This window comes from Aquarana catesbeiana, linkage group LG09, assembly GCF_042186555.1.
Source record: "Aquarana catesbeiana isolate 2022-GZ linkage group LG09, ASM4218655v1, whole genome shotgun sequence".
Taxonomy (NCBI): domain Eukaryota; kingdom Metazoa; phylum Chordata; class Amphibia; order Anura; family Ranidae; genus Aquarana; species Aquarana catesbeiana.
In genome coordinates this window covers 25,474,740-25,499,678 of record NC_133332.1, presented here as the reverse complement: position 1 = coordinate 25,499,678, position 24,939 = coordinate 25,474,740, and the positions used below count along the sequence as shown (strand labels likewise).

Here is a 24,939-nt window from a genome sequence, read left to right as displayed (position 1 = left end):
ATAGCCGTAGCTGTACGGCGGGTGCTTTAAGGAGTATAGGGGGCGCGCGCGCAGCATGACATGGGAGCCAATGCGCATGGCCAGCGGCCGCAGTGGCCGCCGCCTACCCGCGATTGCTCCTGAGAAGGACAGAACGGAGATCTGTCAATGTAAACATACAGATCTCCATTCTGTCAGGGGTGAGGAGACTGATCTGTTGTTCCTACTGCTTAGGAACAACGATCGGTCTCCTCCCCAGGCAGTCCCACCCCCCCACCGCTATAAACACTCCTTAGGACATGCATATAAAGTGGTTGTAAACACTTTACAACCACTTTATACTACAGGCAAGCCTATAATTAGGCTTACCTGTAGCTACACTGGATATCTCCTAAACCTGCACGGTTTAGGAGATATCCCCTGTATTTGCATGTTCCGACGTCATCGGCACATGCGCACTTAAGCAAACTGAAGCAATGGCACGTACGTGCCGTTGCTTCAGTTGGACTGTGCCGTTACCAGCAGCTCCCGCGCGCATGTGCGGGAGTGATGTCATCGCGGCTCTGGCCAATCAGAGCACCGGAGCCAGGATACCCGGAAGTAACCCTCCCGTAGAGATGTCGGTCGCCGGAGCGGTGAACGAGGACCGCTTTGGGGGCTTCGATCTCAGGTAAGTAATGCATAATGAGCTAGTAAGCTATGCATATTAGCTCATTATGTCTTTGTCTTGCAGTTTTTTCTTTTTTTGGAATTTTTTAGAAGGGTTTACAACCACTTTAACCCCTTGATCGCCCCCCTAGTTTCAACCCCTTCCCTGCCAGTGACATTTATACAGTAATCAGTGGCTATTTTTAGCCCTGCTCGCTGTATAAATGGCAATGGTCCCAAAATAGTGTCAGATCTGTCCGCCGCAATGTCGCAGTCCTGCTAAAAATCACAGATCGCCCCACCATTACTATTAAAAAGAAATAAATAATAAAAATTCCCTCATTTGTAGACGGTATAAGCTTTTGTGCAAACCAATCAATATACGCCTATTGCAATTTTTTGTATCAAAAATATGTAGAAGAATACATATCGGCCTAAACTGAGGAAGAAATTACGGTAGTTTTTTTAAAAAAATTTGTGGGATATTTATTATAGCAAAAAGTAAAAAATATTGCTTTTTTTCAAAATTGTCAGTGTTTTTTTGTTTATAGCGCATAAAATAAAAACCGCAGAGGTGATCAAATACCACCAAAATAAAGCTCTGTTTGTGGGAAAAAAAGGAGGTCAATTTTGTTTGGGTACAACGTCGCACGACCGCGCAATTATCAGTTAAAGCGATGCAGTGCTGTATCGCAAAAAAATGGCCTGGTCAGGAACCAGGTAAATCCTTTCAGGGCTGAAGTGGTTAACTGAAGGTTTTTATGAAGGTAAAAAACGTTCTGTGTGCTGCTCCCCCCTCGCAGCCCCCCAATACTCACCTAAGCCTCCATTTAATCCAGCGATGTGTTTGGGAGCCTTGACTGTCCCTAGTCTCTCTCTCTTCACTGGCTGGGACACGGCTGCAGGAGCAGCCACTGTTGTCAATCACAGCCAGTGAGCCAATGAGGAGAGAGCAGGGGGCGGGGCCAAGCCTCGGCTCTATATGTCTTTTGGATGCATAGAACGGGGCTCGGGAGCAAGTACACACCAGTGCGCCCATAGCAAGCGGCTTGCTATGGGCGCACTGGTCAAGGGGAAGGAGCCAGGAGCGCCGCTGTGAGACCAGAGAAGAAGAGGATCAGGGCTGCTCTGTGCAAAACCATTGTAATGTTTATTATTTAGAAAAAAAAAGCTATGCTTTTAATATCACTTTACCTGAAAATGATTGCTCTAGAATCATCGATCTCACCACAGCATGTGCAGCGATATCTAAAATGTACGGCACAATACTTTTCATATGTAGGCGCACCTGATGTGCCCATTGACATTCGTAAGTCTGTGTATGTGGGGCTTTGCAAAAGATTTTCTTTCTTTTTTTGTTATTAATTTTAGCTTTCATTTTTTAAGCTGTTTACTCAACTTTTTTTTAATTTTTTATTATTATTAACTTCCTTTCTATCACATAGGAGGTTGACATTAGTACAAGTGGCAGGTTCTCTTTAAGGAGATATCACCTCTGCACTTCATTAAAGCTGATCAAGCACAGATTAAAATTAAAAAAATAGAATATTTGTGCATTTAAAAAAAAAAAAAACACTTGGAGAATGCGGGCATCGATCCCGCTACCTCTCACATGCTAAGCGAGCGCTCTACCATTTGAGCTAATTCCCCTTCATGTGAAATAGTGAAAGGGTTAGAAGGGGGATGCCTACTGGTGGCTTTCTGACACATGACAATGTGTATAATAATAATAATATTAATAATAAAACAGGATTTATATAGCGCAGTTTGCGCAGCGCTTTACAATGTAGAGCGGGGGACGGTACAATTACAATACAGTTCAATACAGAAGCAGGGAAGGGAGCAGGGAGCTAATACAAAAGGTAATGGCTGCAGGGGGATAAAGACTTCTTTTATTTGCTCTCCTTTGGTATGTTAAATATACCATTGAAAGCATCTCAGTATAACATTTTAAAAAGTGCATAAAAATATAAGTTGGTCCTTGAGAAAGAAACTTGAAGCAGTATTAAGCCAAAAATGTAATATAATGAAAAAAAAATATGGAAGGATTCCCCCAAAAAGTTATATAATTGAAGTATGTGAGCCACCGGCGCAAAAAATACAAAAATTATATAAGTGTAACCTAACTAATGTGAAATTATTGTTTGCTGCAGTCAAAAATGGAGGCTGTGCACTTTATATGGTGTCTCCCATACTAGAAAATGCAATATAATGCAGCTTAACAATGATTAGATGTGATGGCTGCAGTTGTTTTTTTTTTTTAATTATTATACAGGATTTATATAGCGCCGACAGTTTGCGCAGCGCTTTACAACAGTAGGGCAGACAGTATAATTACAATACAATTCAATACAGGAGGAATCAGAGGGCCCTGCTGGTTAGAGCTTACAATCTAGGAGGGAGGGTCAAGAGATACAAAATGTAATAACTGGGGAGGATGAGCTGATGAAGAAAATGTAAACAATGTTACATTGTATCCCTCTATCTCTTGTCTGAACAATATTTATAAACAATGCTACATGTTACACTATTTAACTACATTGTATCCCTCTATCTCCTATCCAAAAAAATGTTTATAAACAATGTTACATTGTATCCCTCTATCTCCATGGCATGTTACATTGTATCCCTCTATCTCTTGTCTGAACAATATTTATAAACAATTTTACATGTTACACTATTTACCCAGTTCCCATCCAGGCCAATTCTGACATTTCTCTCCTACATGTAAAATTCATTCATTCATTTTTTTGCTAGAAAATTACATAGAACCCCCAAACATTATATATATTTTTTTAGCAAAGACCCTAGAGAATACGATGGCGGTCATTGCAACTTTTTATCTCACGCGGTATTTGCACAGCAATTTTTCGAGCACTTTTTTTTTGGAAGAAAAAAACAGTTTCGTGCTTTAAAAAAAAACAAAACAGTAAAGTAAATTTTTTTTGCATAATGTGAAAGATTAAGTTACGCTGAGTAAATAGATACCTAACATGTCACGCTTCAAAATTGCACACGCTCATGGAATGGTGCCAAACTTCGGTACGTAAAAATCCCCATAGACGACGCTTTAAAATTTTTTACTGGTTACATGTTTTGAGTTACAGCAGAGATCTAGATCTAGAATTATTGCTCTCGCTCTAACGTTTGCAGTGATACCTCACATGTGTGGTTTGAACACTGTTTTCATATGTGGGCGGGACTTACGTATGCGTTCGCTTCTGCGTGCGAGAACACAGGGACAGGGGCGCTTAATTTTTTTTTTTTTTTATCATTGTTAATTTTATTTTTATTTTTATTTTTTTAGTTTGACACTTAAAAAAAAAAAAAAAAAATTGATCACTTTTATTCCTATTACAAGGAAACATCCCTTGTAATAGGAATATGGCATGATCGGTCCTCTTTACAGTGAGATATGGGGGTCAATAAGACCCCACATCTCACCTCTAGGCTGGGAAGCCTGAAATAAAAAAAAAAAATTAACAATCATGGCTTCCCAGCCGAGGCGGCGCCATTCGTTTGAATGCAGAGGCCGGGCGTGACGTCATAACATTGCGCCCGGCCTCCAAACGATCATAGAGACTCCGGCGACCATCTGGTCCACCAGAAATCTCTATGATCACCATCCGGGGCTGGCGGATCCTGTCTCTGACTCACCGATGGAAGTGGTGAGTTGGTAGAAACACCAGAGGGTGGCGGGGGGCGTCCCCTCTCGCCGCCCGTAAGAACGGTCAAGCGGCGAAACAGTAGCTATGATCATTCTTATGGTGTAGGGAATTGCCGGCACTAAAAGATGATATCTGTATCATGTCTGTAGCTGCAGGCATCCTTCAGATATACCCCCGCAAAGTCAAGGACGTCCCTGGACATACCTTGGGTGGGAAGTGGATAACTACATTGTATCCCTCTATCTACTATCTGAAAAATTATTATAAACAATGTTACATTGTATCCCTCTATCTCTTGTCTGAACAATATTTATAAACAATGTTACATTGTATCCCTCTATCTCTTGTCTGAACAATATTTATAAACAATGTTACATTGTACAGTCCATCTCTTGTCTGAAATTAATATATTGATTGGGGCTAATACCATATTAAATAGGAGAGACTATTAAAAAAGCCTTACTGATATCATTAGCAGATTAAAGCTTATCCCTTTTGATCTGCTGATAAATAAAACAGAGTAGATACAAAAGTAACAATGTTACTTTGTCTCTAATACTGCTTTATCTGAATAACTAGAATTAACAAAAAGGAATAGATTGATTGGGGCAGACTCTATAGGAGCGACTATTAACAAAAATACCTTTAACACACCTTCTGCTTGTCAGGTCACAGTATAAGATTAAAGTATTTGTAACATTTTCTAATGCTACGCTGAATGATCACCGCAGCTGCATTTAATTAAGTTTAATTAATAAATGGTGGCTAATTAATAATGTTTTTAAAAACAATACTAAAATGCTTCTGATCATCAAAGAGTTAACCACACAAACTTCTTTTTTTTATCTTGCCTAAATGGGTGGAAAATGTGACATCTTGATTAGAATACACACTGCGACAAGAAAAGCAGGTATGCAACAAGTGTCAAAGCAGAGTCAGAGAGGGGAATTAGCTCAAATGGTAGAGCGCTCGCTTAGCATGTGAGAGGTAGCGGGATCGATGCCCGCATTCTCCAACTGTTTTGGTAATTTTATTTAGTTTGTTATTTATAGTATTTTGTTACTAACGTACCTTGATTCATTTTTGGAAAAAAAAAAACAACATCCAAATTCTAATTGTGTGTGTGTGTATATATATATATATATATATATATATATATATATATATATATATATATATATATATATATTATATATAGATAGATAGATTTTATTCTTGGACTGTGCAGAAAAATTTAGGTTTGGTGCTATATACTAGCAGAATATATGGCACAACAAAGTATCATGCAAAAAACGAAATATATGTGAGAATGTATGTGAGAATGTAAATCACATATGATGACTGACAGGTGTAAAAGCCATTGATTATTATCTTATTATTAGTTCTAGGATGACAGAAATTGTTGCCCTTAATCATTAGGTTACATTGGATGCAATTAAGGCAGGGGTAACAGCCCTTCCTTTTACTACCGAGAAAAGTCATTCTTTTCTCCTCCTGCCTATCAGGTTTAAATTCAGATCATACCAAAAGATCGTGCAAGGTTTTATTGCGCCGATATGCTTTCATGGGAGTTAATTGAAACTCCTCTACCTGAGGATATGATCGTTTCAGTATCGTCCAATGTTTTCTCAATACATTAAAGATCCTATCACTGTAACTATTAAATTGAAAGACAAATGGAATCCTAGGTTTGTCAGATGAATATCTCTTCTTATTGGAGATCTTAATAGGGTTCAAAATTTTATTTAATTCCTGTCTAATTAGACCTTCTGGATAGCCCCGCTCCTTAAATTTAGAAGCACATTTCATCTAGTCTCTGATCTCTTATTGCAGTATCACTCACAATCCGCATCACTCTGAGAAGTTGGCTTCTAATGATAGAGTTGAAGACGTGGGGGGGATGGTAACTGTCATATCTTAGTAACTGGTTCCTGTCTGTGGGTTTAGTATATATGTCAGTTTCAATCCGTCCTTGTTTTGTGTATGCCCGTATATCTAGAAAGGGGACTGAATCCCCGCCAATGTGGATTTTAAACTGAATATTTGGTGAAATACTGTTAATCATCTCATCAAAGGTTTTAAGTGATTCAATGTTGCCCCGCCATATGGCAAAAATGTCATCTATATAGCGCCACCAGGTGGCGCAATGTTCCCGAAAAATATCATTAACAAAAACATATTTCTGCTCAAAATCATGCATAAATGAACAAGCATATGGCGGGGCAACATTGGAACCCATAGCAACCCCCGTCAATTGCACATAGTAACGATCCCTGAAAAGAAAATAGTTATTATATAAGATCAACTTAAATAACTTTTCAAAGAAGGCAATCTGAGCTTCTGAGTACTCGTGACAGTTCTTAATTAGGCTCAATGCTGCTTCGATGCCATCCACATGAGGAATTGATGTATATAGACTTCTTATATCCCAAGTGACAAGGATACATTCATCTTGAATTTGTGGTAGGTCCCTAATTTTGGTCAGAAAGTCACCAGAGTCCTTGATGTAGGATGGGGTAGTTTTCACCAAAGGTGATAACACTCTATCCAATAATTTAGCCGTGGGTACAAAAATCGAATCTCTCCCCGATACAATCGGGCGTCCCGGTGGGGAATGTTTGTCCTTATGGATCTTGGGGAGTATGTACAAGACCGGGATGCGGGTATGTGTTGGTAACAGAAATTCATACAGGTCATGTGAAATTAACCCTTCTTTAAATGCTGGTTTTACAATACTCTCCAAGATCTTTCTAATACTCCATGTGGGATCCGATTGTAGAGGTTTATACACTGTGTCATCATCCAATTGTCGCTTGATCTCATTCTCGTACGCCTGAGGGTCCATAATGAATACCGAACCCCCTTTATCAGCAGGTTTACAAATAATATCTTTCCGTTAGGGCAATAAGATAAACCACGGTTAAAAAGTCCTACCTCATCCGATGACAGGACCCGCCTGGAGATATTATGTACTAGGTCTCCCTTGATCGGCCACAGTTGCCTCGTGTATTGCGATATCTGTCGTGACTCCCTTCTCTGTTGTAATGGGACCTGGTTTGCATCCGAGTGGTGGACAATTCTCTCCGATCTGTTTGTAAAAAATTAGATGAGGAATCAGTGTCTGTATTGGCTGAAGAATTGTCGGACATTTCTCTCCTGTGGCTTCCATAATCACTACGACCTCGTCGATTATATGGACGTGGCCATCGGTATACCTGGTTCCTCTCATAATCCTCAATGTCCCGATCAAATTTGTTGCGTTTTCTGGTCTCTAGTTCGCAACGATATTTGTTAATACTTTCATCAGCCAGCTCTTTACACTTGTTAAACTCCTCCAAAGTCATTGCTGTACGCAATTCTGATTCAATCTTGGTAAGTTGTTCCGACAATGAAGCCAATTCCTTGTGTATGAATGAAATGGTCAAAGTCATTAGGTCAAATGAGCATTTGTTAAGAATCTGCATGAATGTGCTCTTGAACTCATCGTTATCACTAAATAGGGTAGGGGCCAATCGCACCCTCAAACCTCTAGGAATCCGTTGCACTCGATGGTATTCAGCTAAAGTTAGCCCGTGCAATTCCAGAGATGTATGTTTCCTTCTTAATTTTTCCCATGTACGAGAATTGTAAACAGGGGTGGAACCAGGTATACCGATGGCCACGTCCATATAATCGACGAGGTCGTAGTGATTATGGAAGCCACAGGAGAGAAATGTCCGACAATTCTTCAGCCAATACAGACACTGATTCCTCATCTAATTTTTTACAAACAGATCGGAGAGAATTGTCCACCACTCGGATGCAAACCAGGTCCCGTTACAACAGAGAAGGGAGTCACGACAGATATCGCAATACACGAGGCAACCGTGGCCGATCAAGGGAGACCTAGTACATAATATCTCCAGGCGGGTCCTGTCATCGGATGAGGTAGGACTTTTTAACCGTGGTTTATCTTATTGCCCTAAGAGCCATCTAGATCCATTCCAGTTAGATCAAGACCTATATCGCCTATTCCGTAATATTAGATGGAAGGTCCATTTTCTTCACAAACCATTTGTCCATAATGACATACCTGAAGGGAGGTTGAATAATAAAAGTCTGGGACTGGTGATGAAATCTAAATCTGTTCCCTCCACTACTTACGTACCTGTTGAGATGTTTGTACAGGAGGTCACCCGAGATGTGAAACGTTTAATACAACAAGTGGACTTTAAAGATCATGTACCCAACAACTTGTCCCCCATGAAAGAATAACGCTGCGGGAATTAACTAAACGGAAAGATATTATTTGTAAACCTGCTGATAAAGGGGGTTCGGTAGTCATTATGGACCCTCAGGCGTACGAGAATGAGATCAAGCGACAATTGGATGATGACACAGTGTATAAACCTCTACAATCGGATCCCACATGGAGTATTAGAAAGATCTTGGAGAGTATTGTAAAACCAGCATTTAAAGAAGGGTTAATTTCACATGACCTGTATGAATTTCTGTTACCAACACATACCCGCATCCCGGTCTTGTACATACTCCCCAAGATCCATAAGGACAAACATTCCCCACCGGGACGCCCGATTGTATCGGGGAGAGATTCGATTTTTGTACCCACGGCTAAATTATTGGATAGAGTGTTATCACCTTTGGTGAAAACTACCCCATCCTACATCAAGGACTCTGGTGACTTTCTGACCAAAATTAGGGACCTACCACAAATTCAAGATGAATGTATCCTTGTCACTTGGGATATAAGAAGTCTATATACATCAATTCCTCATGTGGATGGCATCGAAGCAGCATTGAGCCTAATTAAGAACTGTCACGAGTACTCAGAAGCTCAGATTGCCTTCTTTGAAAAGTTATTTAAGTTGATCTTATATAATAACTATTTTCTTTTCAGGGATCGTTACTATGTGCAATTGAGGGGGGTTGCTATGTTTTCCAATGTTGCCCCGCCATATGCTTGTTCATTTATGCATGATTTTGAGCAGAAATATGTTTTTGTTAATGATATTTTTCGGGAACATTGCGCCACCTGGTGGCGCTATATAGATGACATTTTTTGCCATATGGCGGGGCAACATTGAATCACTTAAAACCTTTGACGAGATGATTAACAGTATTTCACCAAATATTCAGTTTAAAATCCACATTGGCGGGGATTCAGTCCCCTTTCTAGATATACGGGCATACACAAAACAAGGACGGATTGAAACTGACATATATACTAAACCCACAGACAGGAACCAGTTACTAAGATATGACAGTTACCATCCCCCCCACGTCTTCAACTCTATCATTAGAAGCCAACTTCTCAGAGTGATGCGGATTGTGAGTGATACTGCAATAAGAGATCAGAGACTAGATGAAATGTGCTGTAAATTTAAGGAGCGGGGCTATCCAGAAGGTCTAATTAGACAGGAATTAAATAAAATTTTGAACCCTATTAAGATCTCCAATAAGAAGAGATATTCATCTGACAAACCTAGGATTCCATTTGTCTTTCAATTTAATAGTTACAGTGATAGGATCTTTAATGTATTGAGAAAACATTGGACGATACTGAAACGATCATATCCTCAGGTAGAGGAGTTTCAATTAACTCCCATGAAAGCGTATCGGCGCAATAAAACCTTGCGCGATCTTTTGGTATGATCTGAATTTAAACCTGATAGGCAGGAGGAGAAAAGAATGACTTTTCTCGGTAGTAAAAGGAAGGGCTGTTACCCCTGCCTTAATTGCATCCAATGTAACCTAATGATTAAGGGCAACAATTTCTGTCATCCTAGAACTAATAATAAGATAATAATCAATGGCTTTTACACCTGTCAGTCATTATATGTGATTTACATTCTCACATGCCCCTGTAATCTCCTATATGTGGGGGAAACGACCCAAAAAATTAAAGATCGTATCGCACAACATCGTAGTACAATTAGACACCCCCAATCAGGTCTTCCTGTATCGCGTCATTTTTCAGAAATGGGACACAAAGACACCGATTTACGATTTATGGTGCTAGAAGAGATTCCTCATGACAAAAGAGGGGGTGATAGGATTTTGAAATTGAAAAGACGTGAAGTTTGGTGGATTAATAAATTACAGTCCTTGCATCCTGATGGTATGAACAAGGACTATGATTTATACTTATTTGTGTAGAAGTTTTTGGTATGAGATTGAAAAGAAGTTACGATCATATTTTGAATGTATTGTATTTTCTTTAGATCGATCACAAAGAGCTCCCGTTGGGAATACTAGATAGCAGAATATCAGCTGGAGTCTATGAAGAAATTTCCATTTTTTTTGTGAAGAAAAAACAGTGCAGAATAATTACAATTTGTTGTGCCATATATATATATTTATTATACTTTGTTGTGCCATATATTTAAATATTATTTATTCTGCACTATTTTTTCCTCACAAAAAATATTTTATATATATATATATATATATATATATATATATATATATATATATATATATATATATATATAATTTTTTTGTGAAGAAAAAACAGTGCAGAATAAATAAAATATATGGCACAACAAATTATAATAATAATAATAATAATAATAATAATAAAAAAATGCACATACACACAAATGTCATGTGTAAATGAATCTTCAAATCATTTTAAGATAAAAAAAATATAGCCTTTAATTTCAAATGATTTAACATTTTACGAATAATCTAAAACCAAGCCTAAAACATGCATCAAACAGTCAACAGTACAAAGCATCAATGTATAAAAACAGAATGTATACAAATGTAAGTAGGATATACCTACAAATAGAAAACTGTATGATCTCTTCGTTTTATTTCTCACAAACACTCTAGACTCTCAGTTGTCAGGATGGCCGAGCGGTCTAAGGCGCCAGACTCAAGAGTTGCTCTCTTCCAAGCAGTTGGGTGTTCTGGTCTCCGAATGGAGGCGTGGGTTCAAATCCCACTTCTGACAATAAATTTTTTTCCCCCCACATAGATTTTTCAATTTCAAAGCCACATTTTATTAGACAGATATGATTTATATAAATGGCATAATGCTTTTTAATACTATTAAAAAAAAAAAGCTTTTAAAAGAAGGCAATCAATACAATTAGGTCCTCTACGAGAGTCATGTTTTTTTGCTTGTCATTTTGTTTGTTCTTTTTAAACAGACTGCAGCTACAATACATACATCTTTTTGTTAACAAAATATTAAAAAAAAACTTAAATATTTACAAAGAAATGTTTAAAAAAAAACATGTACCATCAAGTGTTAAATGCTTATGAAGCTCCCTGCAATTCTAGGGGAGAGATATGCTTTACGTAGGAACCATGACTTGCTGTTTTCATGCAGCGTGCAAGCTGCCGTTTTAGTGACAGCAGTGACATAAGACGGCTGCTGTTTACGGCGGCTGTTTGAAGGAGGATATCGTTGTTGTGGCAGAAGCTAGCTGCCATAACTCCGGTATCCTCGTCTTCAGCGGGCGGTCCGCTACAAGATAAAAGTGGTCTCTGTGGCAGATTCGCCGTGATATCACTTTTATCGGTGGCGAGAGAGGGGCCCCCCTCCCGTCGTGATCCGCTACCCTCCGCCGCGATCCGGAGCCGCCGGCAGTGGCGGAGGCGATCGCGTCCTGTCTCCTGTCAGGTATGGAGATGAGTGAGGGGAAGATGCCCCCAACCGTCTCCATACAATTGCTGGGCGGAAGCGACGTCAAAACGTCACTTCCGCCTACAGCTCTTTTATTTGAATATTTTTTTTAAATTACATTTTTTTTTTTTTTTAAATTGCATTTTAGTGTAAATATGAGATGTGAGGTCTTTTTGTCCCCACATCTCATATTTAAGAGGTCCTGTCATGCTTTTTTCTATTACAAGGGATGTTTACATTCTTTGTAATAGGAATAAAAGTGACAATTTTTTTTTTTAAAAAAACAGTGTAAAAATAAAAAATAAAAGGTAAAATAAATAATAATAATAAAAAATTGTTTTAAACGCGCCCTGTCCCTACGAGCTCACGTGCAGAAGCGAACGCACACGTGAGTAGCGCCCTCATATGAAAACGGTGTTCAAACCACACATGTGAGGTATCGCCACGATCGGTAGAGCGAATAGAATAATTCTAGCCCTAGACCTCCTCTGTAACTTAAAACATGCAACCTGTAGAATTTTTTAAACGTCGCCTATGGAGATTTTTAAGGGTGAAAGTTTGTCGCCATTCCACGAGCGGGCGCAATTTTGAAGCGTGACATGTTGGGTATCAATTTACTCGCTGTAACATCATCTTTCACAATATAAACAAAAAATGGGCTAATTTTACTGTTGTCTTATTTTTTTATTCAAAAAAGCGAATTTTTTCAAAAAAAAAGTGCGCTTGTAAGACCGCTGCGCAAATACGGTGTGAAAAAAAGTATTGCAATGACCATTTTATTCTCTAGGGTGTTAGAAAAAAAAACAATATATAATGTTTGGGGATTCTAAGTAATTTTCTAGCAAAAAAAAAACTGTTTTAAACATTTAAACATCAAAACCTCGAAATGAGGCTGGTCCTTAAGTGGTTAAACTTACTACTAGGGAGGAGCTTCAGGCTGGGACTGGATCTATATTCTGCACAAATTTTGGTTTGGTATGGACTTTAGCAGGGACTCAACATTTTTGTGTGTGGATCCCCATAGAATATACTATTTGTTGACATATAAATTTCTTTAAAGGCTTTTTGTAAAAAAAAAACAAAAAAACAAACAAATACCTTTGAGGACATTTACATTTTCCTACTGGCTTTTTTCCTTTAATAGAAAATGGCATAGGGGCCACCTAAAATACAAACTAGACCCTTAAGGATCTGGTATATATTGTGGGGCTCTCCATGCTGTTTAAAAAATAAATAAAAAACTGTCAGAGAAATCGTAGTGTTCGGTAATTTAAACAGCATTATTTTTTCTTTATAAATGTCACTTTGCTGTAGTAGATTGAATACATTGTACAAATGCGCCACTTCACTGGCAGTTCTTTTTTGCATTGCGTTCCCCTTTAAAATCCATAACAGACCCTCATTGGGAAATGGATTTTATGAGAGAATGTTTTTTTTTTGTTTTTCATTTTTTTATTTTTTTATTTTTGTTTTTGATGCAGGATGTATTAGAGCAAAATAAATATCTCACAAAGAAAAAAAATACCATTTGCGGATATTTAGATATCCCTGCCACCTTTTTTTTTAATAAAACGGCATAAGAGCACCCTAAAATACATAATGGATCTCTAAGGATCTGGTATATATATATATTTTAGGGGTTCCTAATGTTCAATAATTTAAACTGCTATATTGTTTCTTTATAAATGTCACTTTTGTTGTGGTAGGTTGAATACAGTGGGGACGGAAAGTATTCAGACCCCCTTACATTTTTCACTCTTGGTTATATTGCAGCCATTTGCTAAAATCATTTAAGTTCATTTTTTTGTTCCTCATTAATGTACACACAGCACCCCATATTGACAGAAAAACACAGAATTGTTGACATTTTTGCAGATTTATTAAAAAAGAAAAACTGAAATATCACATGGCCCTAAGATTTTAGCAGACACAGGCTGCACTGGCGGGCACAGGCTGCACTGGCGGGCACAAGCTGCATTGGTGGACACGGGCAGGCTGCATTTTTGAGCATGGATAAAGTTGTTTATAATATTTATTTTTATAAAGTAATTCTGCATAAAACATTTAAGTTTCATATCATGAGATAATTTATGAGGGTGTGTTGTGTTTAGGGGCGGGGCAAGGTAGGGGTTGGGCGGGGCAACTGGTGGTGAGTAACCCTTGAGGCCTGGCTAGTAGCTCAGGACTTGAAATTTTGAGCCCTGCCCTATGATCTGTGTTCCTTGTCTTGTATATATTGTATATATCATATTATAGTTAGGTTTCCTGTTACTTAGTTAGGTGTTTAGGTGATATGGTTGTAGTTCACTTGTATCTTCATGTTTGCTTGTTTCCTGTTTTGCTGGTGTGTGGATGTTTTTTGTTTTACTATTAATAAATTTACTTTACTATATCTTTACGATCTGGCCATCTCTGCTGCTGACTCCTGAAAGACATATTATAAAAGATACATAAATCCCATGCCTTAAGTAACATATACATTCAATGATCAAGATATATACTGTATTGCATGCAATTCTCTTTTATCCCAACGCATTTCATAATTACGTTCTTCCTCACTTGAAATGAGAATTTGTAGAAACTGAATAACAGGCAAAAATAATATCACATAATATTTTTGCCTCTTTTTCAGTTTCTAGAAATTCTCATTCTCTCTAATGAAGAAAGTCATTTTAAAACGCATTGGGATAAAAGAGAATTGTACCCAATATACACTCACCGGCCACTTTATTAGGTACACCTGTTCAATTGCTTGGTAACACAAATTACTAATCAGCCAATCACATGGCATCAACTCAATGCATTTAGGCATCTAGACGTGGTGAAGATGACTTGCTGAAGTTTAAACCAAGAATCAGAATGGGGAAGAAATGGGATTGATGTGACTTTGAATGTGGCATGGTTGTTGGTGCCAGACGGGCTGGTCTGAGGATTTCAAAAACTGCTGATCTACTGGGATTTCACACACAACCATCTCTCGGGTTTACAGAGAATGGTCCGAAAAAGAGAAAATATCCAGTGATCGGCAGTTGTGTGGAGGAAAATGCCTTGTTAATGTCGGAGGTCAGAGGAGAATGGGCAACAGTAACTCAAATAACCACTTCAGCAGCAGAAGACCACACCGGGGGCCACTCCTGTCAGCTAAAAACAGGAAACTGAGGCTACAATTCACACAGGATCAAATTGGACAATAGAAGATTGGAAAAACATTGCCGGGTCTGATGAGTCTCAATTTCAGCTGCGACATTCAGATGGAAGGGTCAGAATTTGGTGTATATAACATGAAAGCATGGATCCATCCTGCCTTGTATCACCGGTTCAGGCTGGTGGTGGGGGTGTAATGGTGTGGGGGGATATTTTCTTGGCACACTTTGGGCCCCTTAGTACAAATTGAGCATCGTTTAAACCCCACGACCTACCTGAGTATTGTTGCTGACCATGTCCATCCCTTTATGACTACAGTGTCCCCATCTTCTGATGGCTCCTTCCAGCAGGATAATGCACCATGTCACAAAGCTCCAATCATCTCACCACTGGACAATGAGGTCCCTGTACTCCAATGGCCTCCACACTCACCACATCTCATCCAATAGAGGACCTTTGGGATGTGGTGGCACGGGAGAGTTGAATCATGGATATGCAGCCAAGAAATCTGCAGCAACTGTGTGATGTTATCATGTCACTATGGACTAAAATCTCTGAGGAACGTTTCCAACACCTTGTTGAATCTATGCCACCAAAATGAAGGCAAACGGGGTCCAACCCGGGACTAGCAAGGTGTACCTAATAAAGTGTCCGGTGAGAGTATATCTTTATCACTGAATGTATATGCAGTTTAAGACATGTTTTTTTTATGTACCTTTTATAATCCGTCTTAATTTTTTTTTTTTTTTATATCCAGTCCTATTTGTTTGTTCACATACACAAAGGGGACATGAAGAACGAACGTAGCCACCCTCGAACAGGAAGTCTGAGGACATCAGAACACAAGCTTGTATTTGAGAGATGAAACAAAGGAAGAGAGAGATAGAATGTACTTTCTATTATATATATATATATATATATATATATATATATATATATATATATATATATATATATATATAAGCATATTGCATTTATTTCATTTTTTGAGCTTAGTGTCACTTTAACTCAAAATGAATTGATGGTGGTTTTCTTATTGGGGGGGGGGTCCTGTTCCCGTTATTTCTGAAACACAGAAACCAGGGAGGGAGAAAACAGATAAAAAAATCTAATGAAACATTGCAGCAAACATGACAATAAACAGCATTGGGTTAAACTCTTCTACTAAAAAAAAATGCCTGTAATTAAAGAAATCTACTAAAAAAAAAATGCCTGTAATTAAAGAAATAACAAAAATGCAATAACATGTGTCTATGAACTGAATTTACTACAGGAGATGCAAGACACATTTCTCCAGTTGTCAGGATGGCCGAGTGGTCTAAGGCGCCAGACTCAAGAGCAAGCTCTTCCCTTAGTGGTGGGTGTTCTGGTCTCCGAATGGAGGCGTGGGTTCAAATCCCACTTCTGACAAAGCTTTTTTTTTTTTTCTTGAATTTATTATTTTTTTTTAATTAGATATAAAATGAATACATGCATCATCTAGTTTCGTATTTCCTATTCACCCTGCTCTTCGTTTGTTCTTTCTTGGTTTTTCTCATTTCATTATTCAAGAAATCACAGCAGACTATAAGCAAAGAAATTCCCCTTCAGAGAACACATTTCAAAGGAAGTTTAGCAAAGAGTAATGTCTAAACAACAAAGTAGCTATGAGATAATGCAATAAAATTAACAACAACACATATAACAAATACATAAGAAACTGTAATCTCTTTTGAGCAGAGTCAGTCCTCACTCTGTGTTTTTTGATTTTGTGTTTAGTATGCTTCTGTTATGTGCCTTGCTTCCTCAATTTAAACTACATTGCAGAATATGTTGGAGATGTATAAATGAAAAATAATATCTTATAAGAGGAAATACATAGTTGCAAATGAGTTAGTGCATTCATCATTAACCGCTTCCAGCCCAGCCTATAATAAAATGACGGCTTTGCCTTTCTGGGGGTTCGTCATATGACATCCTTGTCAGGGCTGGGCTCAGCCCTTCCTTCTCTGAGCTGGCCACTCGGCTAATTGCCAGCTCCCATCTCTCCACAGTTACTCACCTGTTGATGATATCCTGCTCGTCAGTCCTGCCTACTTAAGCCATCCAGTCCCGAGGAGCTCTGCCTTCGCCTTGGTCAACATCACAGAAACTTCTCCAGCAGATCTCCTGCGATCCTGTTCAAGACTTGCTTTGCAGACATCCCTTCTGGCTCCAGATCCTGCTTGCTGTTCCACAACAATGATCCCTGACTTCTGGCTTGGCTGACTATCCGTTCCGGTTACTGAACTTTGACTATGTTTTAACTACCTTTGTTCTTTTAACTTTTATTATTAAACAAGTGTGATTTAACTGTACTTCTGTCTCGGCCTGATTTCATGGTCTCTGACAATCCTCCCAGGATCGTGCCTCGCACATGCCACACTGCGTCGTGATTTGTCACCCATTAAGTCCACCGGACAAAGCAGATGACAGATCAGTTTACTGACCCGCTGCCGGTACCATGTGATCACTGTGACCAATCACAGCGTAGCACACGACAATTGTACACGACGGATGGCTTCCATTCATGCTATACATGTGCGGTTCATTTCGTTCTGAATTAATATTGGGACAAGTGTTTTGTTATTCAGAGATTCGGATATATCCGAATACCCGAATTACAGCATAAACACAGTTTACCGAAATGCTCCGAATAACGTAACGAAATACGTCCGAATTTCCGAAATTCAAATTGAAATTCGAATCGAATTTTACACCGAATTCCATTCGAACTTTTAAACATATTTCTGAATTAAAAGACTGTGTGTGTTATTAGTACCATAAATAATGCTGTTTTTGTTAAGCCAAAGGTGATTTAAAAAGTCATGGTAATCATTTGTTGAAGATTTTTCTTTTGTTTGTTCCCTTTGCCGCATTTGAGTGCAAAAAAAAAATATAACCTTTTTAATTTGACCGATTTTAAATGTGTTGATACGAACGTTTCAAATTAAAAAAAAAAAAAACAGGAAAATTCTAAGAGGAAGACATGAAACGCATTCGGAAAACACAAATCCCGAATGCGAATTGAATGAATCCACCAAATTTAACAAAACGAAATAACTAGATTAACGAATCTAAATGAAACAAATGATTACATCATGCACATGTCTAATTCATGCCTTTTCATTGTGTACTATTGTGTTGATCTCTGTGATTGGTCACAGTGATCACAGGGTACAGACAGGGCCAATCACAGCTAATCACAACTATACACACTGAGTGAGTGAAGTTCATTCAGAAAAAATGGTTGCTTAACCACTTCCGGACTGCCCACTGCACATATACGGCAGCAGGGCGGCCTGGCTGCGTGAACCGACGTACAGGTACGTCGGTCCGTGCATTAGATACAGCAGGCGCGTGCCCGCCGCGATCGCGGTGAAGAGAGGCAGAACGGGGATTCGCCTATGTAAACAAGGGGGATCCCCGTTCTGACAGGGGAGGAGAGAGAGGTCAGCTGTTCCTAGTGATCAGGAACAACGATCGCTCTCTACTCCCAGTGAGCCCGTCCCCCCGACAGTTAGAAAGCACCTCCCTAGGGAACACTTAATCCTTTGACCACCCCCTAGTGTTAACCCCTTCCCTGCCAGTACCATTTATATAGTAATAAGTGCATTTTTATAGCACTGATCTCTGTATTGGTGTCACTGGTCACCAAAAAGCGTCACTTAGGGTCTGGTTTGTCTGCCGTAATTTCGCAGTCCCACTAAAAATCACTGATCGCCGCCATTACTAGTGAAAACAATAAAAAAAAAAAAAAAAAAAGTCCCTAAATCTTTCCCCTATTTTGTAGACGCTATAACTTTTGCACAAACCAATCAATATATGCTTATTGCGATTTCCTTTTTACTAAAAACATATAGCAGAATACATATCGGCATAAACTGATGACTACATTTGTTCTTTTATATATTTTTTTTGCATATGTTTTATAGCAGAAAGTAAAAAATATTGTTTTTTTTTTTTCAAACTTCTCAGTCTTTTTTTGTTTATAGCGCAAAAATTAAAAAACGTAGAGGTGATCAAATACCACCAAAAGAAAACTCTATTTGTGGGAAAAAAAGGACGTCAATTTTATTTGGGTACAACGTCGCACGACCGCGCAATTGTCAGTTAACCACTTCAGCCCAGGAGGATTTGGCTGCCCAATGACCAGGCCATTTTTTGCGATTCGGCAATGTGTCGCTTTAACTGACAATTGCGCGGTCGTGCGAGTTTGTACCCAAATAAAATTGACGTCCTTTTTTTCCCACAAATAGAGCTTTCTTTTGGTGGTATTTGATCACCTCTGCGATTTTTATTTTTTGCGCTATAAACAAAAATAGAGCGATAATTTAAAAATAAAGCAATATTTTTTACTTTTTGCTTTAATAAATATCCCTAAAAAATATATAAAAAAACTATTTTTTTCCTCAGTTTTGGCCGATATCTATTCTTCTACATATTTTTGGTAAAAAAAATCGCAATAAGCGTTTATTGATTGGTTTGCGCAAAAGTTATAGTGTCTAAAAGATAGGGGATAGTTTTATGGCATTTTTATTCATTTTTTTTTTTTACTAGTAAGTGCGGCGATCAGCGATTTTTATTGTGACTGCGACGTTATGGTGGACACATCGGACACTTTTGCCGCCATTTTGGGACCATTCACATTTATACAGTGATTAGTGCTATAAAAATGCACTGATTACTGTGTAAATGTGACGGGCAGTGAAGGGGTTAACCAGTAGGGGGCGGGGAAGGGGTTAAGTGTGTCCTAGGGATGTGTTCTAACTGAAGGGGGGTTGGGCTACGTGTGACACGACACTGATCACCGCTCCCGATTACAGGGAGCTGTGATCAATGTCTTGTCACTAGGAAGAATGGGGAAATGCTTTTTACATTAGCATTTCCCCATTCTTCCTCTCCGTGAGATGATCACGGGGCTCCTGGCGGACATTGAGTCCGCGGGACCTGAGCATCGGCACCCACGTGCCTGCTATCTGGACCCCGCAAGATCAAGTACATTAACGTGATTTTGCGCAGGGGAGCCAACCTGCCACAGTAAAACTGCGGCGGCTGGTCCGGAAGCAGTTAAAGTGACGCAGTGCCATATCGCAAAAAAATGGCCTGGTCATGAAAGGGGGGTAAAACCTTCCAGGGCTGAAGTGGTTAGCACAGTGATATTCACTGTTATAAGCAATCATAGTGTGTAACAAAAAAAGAAAATCCTGATTACCCCCAGCAGTGAGGTGTAAAAAAGAGGTGGAAGGTGCGTGATCTGACGCATTGGTCAAAATGTTACAGTTCATTCATATACAAAAAAGATACATGCATACAAAAAGTATCTACGTGTTCATAAAAACTAGGTTACAAATATACACATTAATATTAGGAATTAAACATGTCCATACAAGGGCAAGTGCTAAAGGTGGGCTGACGCGTTTCGAGGGGTTCCCTCTTCATCAGAGCCTTGTAGAACGACTAGAAAAGTCTGTACAATATGGTGGACCGACATAAAAGAGAGTGGCTAGTTGGGAGGTGTGATGGATTCTCCTAAGCTCTAAGGCTGTCCACATCCCAGCGCTCTATAAATCATAGAGAGATGTGATTCATATGTTCCTTATGGGAGTTCCATATGTGTCTGTCGGTTGTGCCTGCATACAAGTTTGTAATGAGGTTGCAGCCTGCATGCATCAGTTTGAGAACAGGAGGCAGTTGCTTCTGTGTGGGTTGTAAGTAACTCCAATCAGAGAGTTGTCTTGTGTTGCAATGAGGATATCAGCTGTCTCCATCTATGTGAGACTTCAGCCCATATTGCTCAACACTGTATTGCTCTGGTAACAGCATGTAAAAAAATTGAAATAAAAAAAAAATGTATCTTTTTATTTATTTTTAACACACAAATCAACTATAAAGAGACCTAAATATTCACTCTTACTTATTGCTCAATTATTTAGAAGAAATGTACTTTTCTTAACTTGAATTATATTAAAATGTTGAACAACTCTTCAAGGGATTCATCCAATGTAACAATAGTGCAAAAAAGAGACCAAAGATCAGATCACTGGTCAATGACACAGACAAATAACACAGACAACAATCACTCCATCAGTTGTCAGGATGGCCGAGCGGTCTAAGGCGCCAGACTCAAGAGTTGCTCTCTTCCAAGCAGTTGGGTGTTCTGGTCTCCGAATGGAGGCGTGGGTTCAAATCCCACTTCTGACACATTACTTTTCTTGCCTTGCATTATAATTGTTCAACCTCTTGGTGCCTCCCAGCCCTTTAAGAGGTTTAGGATGCCGGGGGTGGGGGTTTATGATCACTGTGACTGTTGCGATTGGCAGTCACATGATCGGAAAACTCACAATTGCAAGCAGCGATTGAGGACTTTTCGTTAGCCACAGGCAGGGTAGATTTGATTTACACCACTAGTATAAAGGCTTTAAAGTGATACTAAAGCTTCGTTTTTTTTTTTTTTTTTTTTTAAATAACAAACATGTCATACTTACCTCCACTGTGCAGCTCGTTTTGAACAGAGTGGCCCCGAACATTCTCTTCTGGGGTCCCTCGGCGGCTCTCGCGGCTCCTCCCCACATCAGATAACCCCCTAGGAGAAGTGCTCTCCCGAAGGGGTTACCTTGCAGGCACGCTCCCGAGTCATTCCTTCGGCGTCCATAGAAGCCAAATGTATGACTCGGCCCCGCCCCCGGGTCATTGGATTTGATTGACAGCAGTGGGAGCCAATGGCTGCGCTGCTATCACTCCACCAATCAAAGCCGGGACTCCCTGTAGAGAAGGATGGTGCGTCCCTGCTGAAGAAGATGAAGGGGCTCAGGTAAGTAAAACGGGGTAGGGGGCGGAGGACTGCCAGGTGTTTTTTCACCTTAATAGGATTAGGATGCATTAAGGTGAAAAAACACAAGCCTTTACAACCCCTTTCACCACTTGCTGACCGATGCATGTCGATATATAGATCGGCACAATGGCAGCAGTGGGCAAATGGGCGTACCGGTATATGGAGCGCAGGTTTTAGGGGTGAGCTGTGTTAGGAGTGCAAGGTTTAGGGATGAGCTGTGTACGTAGTGCAGGATTGAGGGGTGAGCTGTGTATGGAGTGCAAGATTGAGGGGTAAGCTGTGTACGGAGTGCAAGATTGAGGGGTGACCTGTGTACGTAGTGCAGGATTGAGGGGTGAGCTGTGTAGGGAGTGCAGGATTGAGGGGTGAGCTGTGTAGGGAGTGCAGGGTTTAGGGGTGAACTGTTTACAGAGTGCAGCATTGAGGGGTGAGCTGTGTATGGAGTGCAGAGTTTAGGGGTGAGCTGTGTTCAGAGTGCAGGATTGAGGGGTGAGCTGTGTACGTAGTGCAGGATTGAGGGGTGAGTTGTGTACATAGTGCAGGATTGAGGGGTGAGCTGTGTACAGAGTGCAGGATTGAGGGGTGAGCTGTGTACAGAGTGCAGGATTGAGGGATGAGCTGTGTACGGAGTGCAGGATTGAGGGGTGAGCTGTGTACAGAGTGCAGGATTGAGGGGTGAGCTGTGTACGTAGTGCAGGATTGAGGGGTGAGTTGTGTACATAGTGCAGGATTGAGGGGTGAGCTGTGTACAGAGTGCAGGATTGAGGGGTGAGCTGTATACAGAGTGCAGGATTGAGGGGTGAGCTGTGTACAGAGTGCAGGATTGAAGGGTGAGCTGTGTACGTAGTGCAGGATTGAGGGGTGACCTGTGTACGGAGTGCAGGATTGAGGGGTGAGTTGTGTCTGGAGTGCAGGATTGAGGGGTGAGCTGTGTATGGAGTGCAAGATTGAGGGGTAAGCTGTGTACGGAGTGCAAGATTGAGGGGTGACCTGTGTACGTAGTGCAGGATTGAGGGGTGAGCTGTGTAGGGAGTGCAGGGTTTAGGGGTGAACTGTTTACAGAGTGCAACATTGAGGGGTGAGCAGTGTATGGAGTGCAGAGTTTAGGGGTGAGCTGTGTTCAGAGTGCAGGATTGAGGGGTGAGCTGTGTACATAGTGCAGGATTGAGGGGTGAGCTGTGTACGTAGTGCAGGATTGAGGGGTGAGTTGTGTACATAGTGCAGGATTGAGGGGTGAGCTGTGTACAGAGTGCAGGATTGAGGGGTGAGCTGTGTACAGAGTGCAGGATTGAGATGTGAGCTGTATACAGAGTGCAGGATTGAGGGGTGAGCTGTGTACAGAGTGCAGGATTGAAGGGTGAGCTGTGTACGTAGTGCAGGATTGAGGGGTGAGTTGTGTCTGGAGTGCAGGATTGAGGGGTGAGCTGTGTACAGATTGCAGAATTGAGGGGTGAGCTTTGTACAGAGTGCAGGATTGAGGGGTGAGCTGTGTACGGAGTGCAGGATTGAGGGGTGAGCTGTGTACGGAGTGCAGGATTGAGGGGTGAGCTTTGTACAGAGTGCAGGATTGAGGGGTGAGCTGTGTACAGAGTGCAGGATTGAGGGGTGAGCTTTGTACGGAGTGCAGGATTGAGGGGGGATCTGCATACAAAGTGCAGAGTTTAGGGGTGAGCTGTGTACATCTAAGTCCCCCCCCACACTCAAGTACAGAGCTTTCCTCTCCCCAGATTCCAGTTTGGAGCTCACCCCCCCCCCATCAATACACAGCATTTCTCTGGCATCAATCCCCCCTCCTCCCCCTTCCAATACTGAGCATTCCGACCACCTAAATAACATCAGAGTGGGGCTGCAGAAGAGAAGCTGCAACTTACTGCATGTCCGTGGAGCAGCTTCTGCCTGTGTACATCCCCCGCCCCCTCCCCCCTCTGCTCTCCTATAGAGATAGATAGATGAGTTGTTATGCAGAGCAGAGAGGGTTCTAAACAGCCGCCGGGAAGAAATCACTGCTACTTGTAAATACATATGACAGTAGCAAGCAGCTCAGCAGCCAGCGCCGGATCATTGAGGTGGAGGAACTCAGCTGAAAAAAGCCAGCGGGCAGCGCGGGCTCCAGAGGCAGCTGCTTTGGGCCCCCAGCAATGGCAGGGCCCTGGGCATCTGCCCCGTTTGCCCTGAGTTAAAGACGGCCCTGTGTACAACCACAGTGCCCATATATGGATTAAAATTCAGCCACTGTTTGGACTAGCCAAATTTCAATCCATGTATGGTTAGATTTAGAAGACTGAAACAGCCCAAATCTACCTCAGTTGTCAGGATGGCCGAGCGGTCTAAGGCGCCAGACTCAAGAGATATCCTCTTCCTAACTAGTTGGGTGTTCTGGTCTCCGAATGGAGGCGTGGGTTCAAATCCCACTTCTGACAGACTTTTTTTTTTCTTTTACCTGCATTGTTTATTATAAAAGTTTAATACTTACCGGAACAATTCATCAGATAACTCATATAGGGGTATTTATAAATAAATTTGCATAGCCATTTGTCCAGCAAATCTGCATGTAAATTCATTCTGGGAGAATTGGGCAATACATTTATGTTGTTAGGTTCTATTTTCTTTTAAATAAATGTTGTTTTATTAAAGTAGAACTATAGGCAAGTATTTTTTTTTGGATAGAGGAAGTAAGGGTTATAACCCCTGTCAGATTTTTATTTTTTTTTGGCCATCTTTGTCCCATTGCGTAGATTTCTCTTTATTTCCTGCCCCACAGCCAAACAGGAAGTGAGAGAAAATCCCTGCAAATTAAGGGAATTTCTTGGGGACCCGCCCAGGTCACTAGAACTAGTGTCCTTATTGGAAGATTTCCCCTCTATTTCTTTTCTGGGGACAACCCAACATTTGCGATTTTCTTTCACTTTCAATGATAAACAGGACAAATAGATACGTTGAATCTCCCAAAGGGGGGCACAGACAGCAAAAAAAAAAAAAACTGACAGGGGTTCTAATACCTCTGCACTCCCTGC

At 40.4% G+C, this 24,939-nt stretch overlaps 4 non-coding genes across 4 annotated transcripts; all 4 read left to right on the top strand.

The window, feature by feature from the left end:
* Window positions 1-11,139: 11,139 nt before the first annotated feature.
* Window positions 11,140-11,250, top strand: TRNAL-CAA (transfer RNA leucine (anticodon CAA)). Its single transcript has 2 exons — window positions 11,140-11,177; window positions 11,205-11,250. It is a non-coding gene; the product is annotated as a tRNA-Leu (tRNA).
* Window positions 11,251-16,371: 5,121 nt separating this feature from the next.
* TRNAL-CAA (transfer RNA leucine (anticodon CAA)) lies at window positions 16,372-16,482 on the top strand. The gene is made up of 2 exons: window positions 16,372-16,409; window positions 16,437-16,482. It is a non-coding gene; the product is annotated as a tRNA-Leu (tRNA).
* Window positions 16,483-21,183: 4,701 nt separating this feature from the next.
* Window positions 21,184-21,294, top strand: TRNAL-CAA (transfer RNA leucine (anticodon CAA)). The gene is made up of 2 exons: window positions 21,184-21,221; window positions 21,249-21,294. It is a non-coding gene; the product is annotated as a tRNA-Leu (tRNA).
* Window positions 21,295-24,233: 2,939 nt separating this feature from the next.
* On the top strand, window positions 24,234-24,345 carry TRNAL-CAA (transfer RNA leucine (anticodon CAA)). The gene is made up of 2 exons: window positions 24,234-24,271; window positions 24,300-24,345. It is a non-coding gene; the product is annotated as a tRNA-Leu (tRNA).
* The last annotated feature ends 594 nt before the right edge of the window (window positions 24,346-24,939 follow it).